At 37.8% G+C, this 8,036-nt stretch overlaps 1 long non-coding RNA gene across 1 annotated transcript; it reads right to left on the bottom strand.

The window, feature by feature from the left end:
- Positions 1-347: 347 nt before the first annotated feature.
- Positions 348-1,740, bottom strand: LOC142142938 (uncharacterized). Its single transcript, XR_012689411.1, has 3 exons — positions 1,595-1,740; positions 889-1,130; positions 348-405 (listed from the first exon to the last, which is right to left on the bottom strand). It is a non-coding gene; the product is annotated as an uncharacterized LOC142142938 (long non-coding RNA).
- Positions 1,741-8,036: the final 6,296 nt, after the last annotated feature.

Here is an 8,036-nt window from a genome sequence, read left to right as displayed (position 1 = left end):
GTGCCTGTTTAAATAGCACTTTGCCCCACATTTAGGATGACAGGCCTGCACATAACATAATAGAAATTACCCATGACATTTTACAAAGCAAGATGTAATTTTCTTAATGTATTTCTTCCTTGAAATACATTTTCCAAATATACTTTAAAAAAAGATGTATTACATTTTTGTGGCACAAGCCATTACTATAAATAGCAGACCCAAAATGTACTGAAAACACAAATCTTACTTCTTGTAAGTATTGGGAAAAAAACTACTGTGAAGCACTGTAATCATGTCACTGAGAGTGCAATTCTTGTAGCCATCCAGGTATGTATATTTAAGAGTCTCGTTTTGGCACTCAAGTCCATTGTTTGTGTTAATTGCAATATGTAGTAATCCAGACCTGAAAACATGTGCCCATTTCTGTAGTGAGGGAGAGAGAAACATCATAAACAAATCATATTCATTTTAAATTGAAAAAATATTTTATTTTTCCCCCCAAACAATATAACCTTTATTAAAAAGATGAAACCAAACAAGTGAAGGATAGAACTGTTATTGAAATGGTCCATTATCAACTTATGAGGAATGTTAACAATGTATGCAGAGTGTTCCAACGTTCATATTAACGTCAACTGTCAGGAGTTCAATTAATATGTGTCTTCTATCCTGTCACTTGTTTATTAAAATACACAGAACATGTAAAGGCCAGTTCTAACAGAAAAGTTGAGGTGTTGTATATAGCAATTGGTAAAATTTTAGCTATCATGTAGCTACTACTTTCTAGAAAGTAAAAGATTGAAGTTTTTGTTTTGCTACGGGCAATACCTCCACCTTTAATTTTTAAATGATTGTTAAACCCCCCTCGTCATGTATTGTCCTTAAAAATAACAATAAAACTTTTACCTTTATTTCAGGCATCCACTTGTTTGAGAACCACTGCCGCAGTGCATCGCAGTTTTTCCAAATCTGGCAATTAGTCAGTATATTGAGAGCAACGTTGTGTTCCTCTATGTTTGTAGCAAGTGCTACACTACGCAGCATATTCAATATAACACTGCGACAACTGTGTACTCCATGTTGTTTTTTGGTCACCCATTCCATCCAAGCTTTCTCACGATGAAAATCGCAAAGTAATATTTGTGTATCTAAAATGTAAAAATACTGTTTATTGCAGTGAATTTATCAGATATACCCTTTGAATTAATACTCAAAAATCATTAAAGTTAGTTGATATTGACATTTTATTTGTATTATTATTTGCTAAGATTTGCTGAATGAAAACTTAATTAGAGCTTTCATGTTTTAAAGCTAACTTTAGTTGTGAAGTTTACTAAGTTAGTAAAAGGTTTGCTGGTACTTTTAGCCTACTTAAAAGGGTAATTCCATCCAAAACTAATAAATGTTTGGATTGTGTTAGCTGAGAAAAAAAAAAATTGGATATGGTTACTTGTTTATTTTGTCTCACACTTACCTTGATTTTTTGGGATAACTATGCATTTTTGCGAGATTATTTTTATGAAATGTAATTGATGCTGTTTAAAAATATAGATATTTAAAAAAAAAAAAAAAAGATGCATAGCAAAAATAATTATACAGTAATTTGACTAACCTTTAAATAACTGAGATATTGCATTTATCTCCTCTAGGCAAAAGTCGACCAAAAAACATTTTGGATTCCAGTTTAAGTTCCACTTTTTGAAAATTTCCAAGGCCTCCTGTATGCATGCTGATGTTTCTTGTTGTATTACGAATGCTCCAACTATTGCATAACATACATTTGTCCGAACACAAAGGAAAAACAGTGGAAGCGCATACCTTGTTGTTCTGTATGTAGCATCTAACAGTGTGATCTGGTTTCCATACATTTGCAATAATTTTTGTTGCCATTCAGCTTGGTAACATAATATAAAACTTTGTTTATTTGTCATTTCCTCAGAGGTTGTATTAGGACGACAAAAAATATTTAATTGTGGGATTTGTTCTTTCCATTCTTTTAACTGGTTCAAAACATTTTCCTGATCCAAACTTGAGTTTCGACCTTCCTGTTTCGCTTTAAACATGAGATTGGCTAGGTCTTTTCTTGTGGGGTAAAAGCGTCTCCGTAAAGCTACAGGGGGATCATCACCCGGGAAAAGTTCTTGTGTTACAAACGCGTTAATGTGACGCATCATCTCATTTATTTTTCTAACCCCATTTCTGTGCAAACTGATTACTTTTTCTTGAACTCTTCTGTCGACCTTTTCCTGTAGGTTTGCTAACTGTTAGAGATGATAATTTAATTTTAAAATTTATAAAACACAATAAATATTACTGACGGAAATAATGTTAAACATTAAAACCATATCAATAAAAACATTTCATTCTTACTAAAACAAAATAACATGATAAGTTTATTACAATCTTACCTCTCCACTAGTTGCATGGAATTTATGTTCAGATAAATGTGGAAATCTAATTACGTAGGCATGATTGCCTTGTATTGTGTCACTTTGAAAGGCTTCTTTTACTTTCTTTGATGCATTACGTCTTCTTTTTTGTGTATCACTTTGGATCTATTAAAAAAAAGATAATTATTTGCTGTATGTGCATACCCGCACTGGCCTATCTCAATCACTGTTTTTATGTTTACATACTATATATGTAGAGTGTGTGTTTGTGTGTGTGTATGTATATATATATATATATATATACATAAAAATCTACAAATTAGTTTACCTTTGCCCTTCTAAAAATATGTTTGCAAAATTTCTTTACCAATGTTTTACATTTTATTGGTCTGACAATTAAGTTGTAACAATGTAATTCAATGTAATGTGCTTAACACCGATTTTACCATAAAATCTGGGTATCTGATAATGTGCAATACATTGATTTCAGCTGGACAGCCCATTTTTTTGGTATGCTGTATAATACGCCTCCTTTTGGTGAAGGTATGATCTTCTCCCTATTAAAAGAATAATTGAAAAGAGCACTATATTAAACAATATATGTATGTTGTATTTTATTGTTATAACGCCTCTTTGACTTCATTAGCTGTGACCATGCTAATGAGGATACCTCTCCCCATTAAAAATGTAAGACAGAGAGTTGTTTGATGGCTCCACAGTACAATCTTTCAGCAATGTTCTACACATTCATTCTTCACATTTATTGTACTGCCTATCGTAGTGTTAAGTGTAGTTGTTCCCTAGTTCATTCTCAGCTAATTGAATGCTGTTAAAATACTGCTCGTTTGAGGGCACAAAGGCATTGATTGCAGCGCTTCAAATAAATGATATTAGCCAGCACTATTAAAAGACAGGCAATGCGTGGAAAACATTTTATAATTCAAAAAATAAGAGATACCTGGGTGATTTGTCTTTGATCTCCATAATTTTTTTTCTTCACAATGCTGAAGTCTCTACCCAAATGACACTGTAGAGTTTTTCTCCCAACCACCACGTATGGAATTCCAGAAAACTTAATTAGTTTGCCATACTGGATATCATTACTTTTCCATTGAATTCTAGATCTTGCATTTGGTTTGAAATCTTAATGGAAGTGATAAAAATTACAGTATTGTATTGTACATTTTAAACATGAACAACAATGTATTAGGCGTTTTTCTATATAAATGTATATACTGAAGATAAAAAAGGAAACCATAATTATTACTATATACAATTTCAAATAAAAATTACAGATTGTAAATTTTAGGTATATTAAAATAAAATGTACCCTCTTTGCCAAATTCTTTACTCTTCTGATGTATAATGAAGTTAGATTGTGTATTTTCCTCAAATTCACATATTGCTCTCTGCAACATGTCCAATGAATGAAAGATTTCACTTTGACAGCTTTCCCTATCTCCACCTTTACAATGCTTATCCTACAAAACAAAACAAATTATGCTCATCATGTCCCAAAAATATGAAATCCAATGCTAGATTTTATATCACTTGTGCAAATTATTTTACCTTTTTTTCACATTGATTTGATGATTCAATGTCTTGCATGTGTTGGATGGCAGGTGTTACCAGTTCTGGTATTTCTGCACTAGTAGCCGAATGCATTTCTACACTAGACTAAACCTATATAAAATAAGAATCAGCTGCTAATCACAGATGATTTAAAAAAAAAAAAAAAAAAGTTGGATTTGGAAAATATAAAGCAATATGTGATATAACTTTGCATGGAATTATCATCTAACAAATGAAAGAACTTACCTTATGACAGAAAAAAAGACTGATCTGGTCTTTCAGCTTAGAGCTTCTACTAACCCCAAAATTATTTTTGGATTTGAAGACACTACAGGACATTGCAGGACACAAGTTTTATAGGAGAAGGTGGGGTGAGAGACAGGTCACCAGCTGTAAATTAGGACTCATTTGTTATCTAAACAAATATAAATGAAACATATAAAAAGAAGGAAAAATAACAACAAATGTAAAGTCTCTAAGAGGTCAACATTCAATTTTAAGGATGTCCTAATAATCCTTATCATTCTTCAGTCGTCTAACAATTTATTCCTGTGCGGTGAAGAGGGGTCAGGTAAGGTACAGGTCAAGAGCCATAAATTAGCTCTCAATTACTATAATAACACATCTAAAGAAAACATAGAAACCAAAAGATAATTAACAAAAAATATAAAGTTTTTAAGAGCTCAACATTCAATTGTAAGGATGTCATAATCATCCTTATTATTCAGCAGTTGAATCTGAATTTATTTGTGGTGTGAGCTCCATATTGACATTTTCATTGTGAACATGTATTAGTGTTTATCCTTAAAGCATACATAAAATATAGGGTATCAATATTTAACACATTCAAGATTGTAAGCTTTGAGCAGGGTTCTCTTACCTGTGTCTGTCTGTATTACCCAGTATTGTTTTATTAATGTTTGTTCACAATTGTAAAGCGCTCCAAAATTTTATTGCGATCTATAAATAAATGTTGATGATAATGTGATTGACAGAGATAGTGGGCTGAAGCTTGCTATCCGTTATTGAAATATAGTGGTGTAGTACATGCGACAAGCACTTTCATGATCACTTCCACCATATCTTAAATAACAACATTGAGACAGGGGATGGGGTACTCAGGTTTAATACATGACACTGTGCAATGCATCACCAACACAGGGAAATAGACACTGCTGACAGTGGGTAGGCATTACTGTTGATGTAAACACCTGAAACTTACCTTATTATTCCACAGTAACAGAACAAGAGTGGGGGAGTCCGCTGGTCATGCCATCCATTGTCTATTTGGGAACTGTAGTTGAATTCAATTAATGGTTTTTTTTTTCCTCCCCAAAACACAACACTTCTTATTCTGGATCATATGAAAAACGCTGTACAAGTTCTAGATTCCCAATATAGGTGTACAATTAAAGTTTATTATGCTCGGGTCCTTCTTGTCATTAGATGTGGTGTTCTACACGTGGCACTACACCCAAATATTTTTGAAATTTGAGTAATTTTTAATATTTTAACAGCTATGAAAAAGTAATTATTGACAGGCAAAAGTAATGTAGGCATTGAAGAATACACTCGAAAGTGTCCCAACTAGTTCTCAAAATATAAAGGCATATTATATTGTCACTTTTTTAAAAGATAATTAAGAGAACTTATAGATGTACATATTTTGTTGTACACTGCTTGGTAGAACTGTTATACTTTATGCATTTATCTAATATTTTGACATGTTTTTAGGACACAAGCGGAAAGTGTGAAGGTTTCTTATACACGGCTTACATATACACATGTAAGAAATATCTACTTTACATGGGATGGGTGGAGGGTTGATTTAAGACTACTTTTCCAAGTCTGGTGGATTTAACACAAAAGAGAATGTGCTACATATAAACCAGTGTCCGGCCAAGTTATGGCCAGTGATCCTACCTGTGTAAGTTAATGTACATTCTGGATTATTGTGCACCTTTTTCACAGACGGTTGGATGACACTCAAGACAATGAATGTGCCGGTCTATGCAGCCGGAGGGATCAGTTAGCCCCTCCAGTGTCATCCACTTCTGGGGGGGGAGGGGACATTGGTCGGCACAGCAATCACCGACTTTCAATAATAAAAATGCCGTTGATTTTGTGAAAGCAAATCATTTAAACAGAAAATAAATATGTACGATTTGTAATGTGGAAATAAATACCTAGTTTATAACACTTATACCTCAAATACACTAAAATGCTGCTTTAAGTATGTTTTATTAACATCACATATTAAATTATTATTAGCAAATAGTGAAATATAGATTACAACATTCAGCTCTATGTAGTATGAGACAGTACACTCAAAAGTCTGATAATGTTCATTTAAAGTGTTAGCTAATATATTCCACGTTCTGTTTTTTGGCATAACAAGCGAGAACATAACTATCACTCTTTACATCAGGCATTATCATGGGAGATAATAAAATGAAGTTCGGGAGTAGAAATAAAATGTCTTCATGTTTCTTGTGTTTTCCTTTATTAATATCGCTTGAGGAATGGATGCTTTAAAGAAACAAAACCATAACAATCCTCAAACACGTGTCCTTTTAAACTATGTAAAGTGGTTCTTGGAGAAACGAGTCAAAAGCAGTAATTTAACTAGTCAATAAACAGCTGATCATTGAGCTGGATCCAGCAGTTAGAGATTCTTGACAGACATTCTGTTGAAGAGTTCCAGGGGCAGCTTTGAAGAAGGGTCCTAGTCCTGAGGGCAGAGGTAACCTGGCAGAAAGAGATAAAAAAAAAAAAGGTTCAGCATGAGCAGACTGTTGGTATGTAGAGAGATAGTGGTTATAAATATAACAAGTGTAAATGGATTTAAATCACTAAATACTTTTGTAGTGAAAAGAAAAACATGCCCCGTGTGCCAGTCCTGCATCCACCGCACATGCCCCCTGTGCCAGTCCTGCATCCACCTCACATGCCCCCTGTGCCAGCCCTGCATCCACCTCACATGCCCCATGTGCCAGTCCTGCATCCACCTCACATGCCCCGTGTGCCAGTCCTGCATCCACCTCACATGCCCCCTGTGCCAGCCCTGCATCCACCTCACATGCCCCCTGTGCCAGCCCTGCACCCACCACACATGCCCCCTGTGCCAGTCCTGCGTCCACCTCACATGCCCCGTGTGCCAGTCCTGCATCCACCGCACATGCCCCCTGTGCCAGTCCTGCATCCACCTCACATGCCCCCTGTGCCAGCCCTGCATCCACCTCACATGCCCCCTGTGCCAGCCCTGCACCCACCACACATGCCCCCTGTGCCAGTCCTGCGTCCACCTCACATGCCCCGTGTGCCAGTCCTGCATCCACCGCACATGCCCCCTGTGCCAGTCCTGCATCCACCTCACATGCCCCCTGTGCCAGCCCTGCATCCACCTCACATGCCCCATGTGCCAGTCCTGCATCCACCTCACATGCCCCGTGTGCCAGTCCTGCATCCACCTCACATGCCCCCTGTGCCAGCCCTGCATCCACCTCACATGCCCCCTGTGCCAGCCCTGCACCCACCACACATGCCCCCTGTGCCAGTCCTGCGTCCACCTCACATGCCCCGTGTGCCAGTCCTGCATCCACCTCACATGCCCCCTGTGCCAGCCCTGCATCCACCTCACATGCCCCCTGTGCCAGCCCTGCACCCACCACACATGCCCCCTGTGCCAGTCCTGCGTCCACCTCACATGCCCCGTGTGCCAGTCCTGCATCCACCTCACATGCCCCCTGTGCCAGCCCTGCATCCACCTCACATGCCCCCTGTGCCAGCCCTGCACCCACCACACATGCCCCCTGTGCCAGTCCTGCATCCACTACACATGCCCCCTGTGCCAGTCCTGCATCCACCTCACATGCCCTGTGTGCCAGTCCTGCATCCACCGCACATGCCCCCTGTGCCAGCCCTGCATCCACCTCACATGCCCCATGTGCCAGTCCTGCATCCACCTCACATGCCCCGTGTGCCAGTCCTGCATCCACTACACATGCCCCGTGTGCCAGTCCTGCATCCACCACACATGTCCCCTGTGCCAGTCCTGCATCCACCACACATGCCCCCTGTGCCAGTCCTGCA

The sequence above is a fragment of the Mixophyes fleayi genome, chromosome 3, assembly GCF_038048845.1.
Source record: "Mixophyes fleayi isolate aMixFle1 chromosome 3, aMixFle1.hap1, whole genome shotgun sequence".
NCBI lineage: Eukaryota > Metazoa > Chordata > Amphibia > Anura > Limnodynastidae > Mixophyes > Mixophyes fleayi.
This window is presented reverse-complemented; position numbering and strand designations above follow the sequence as displayed.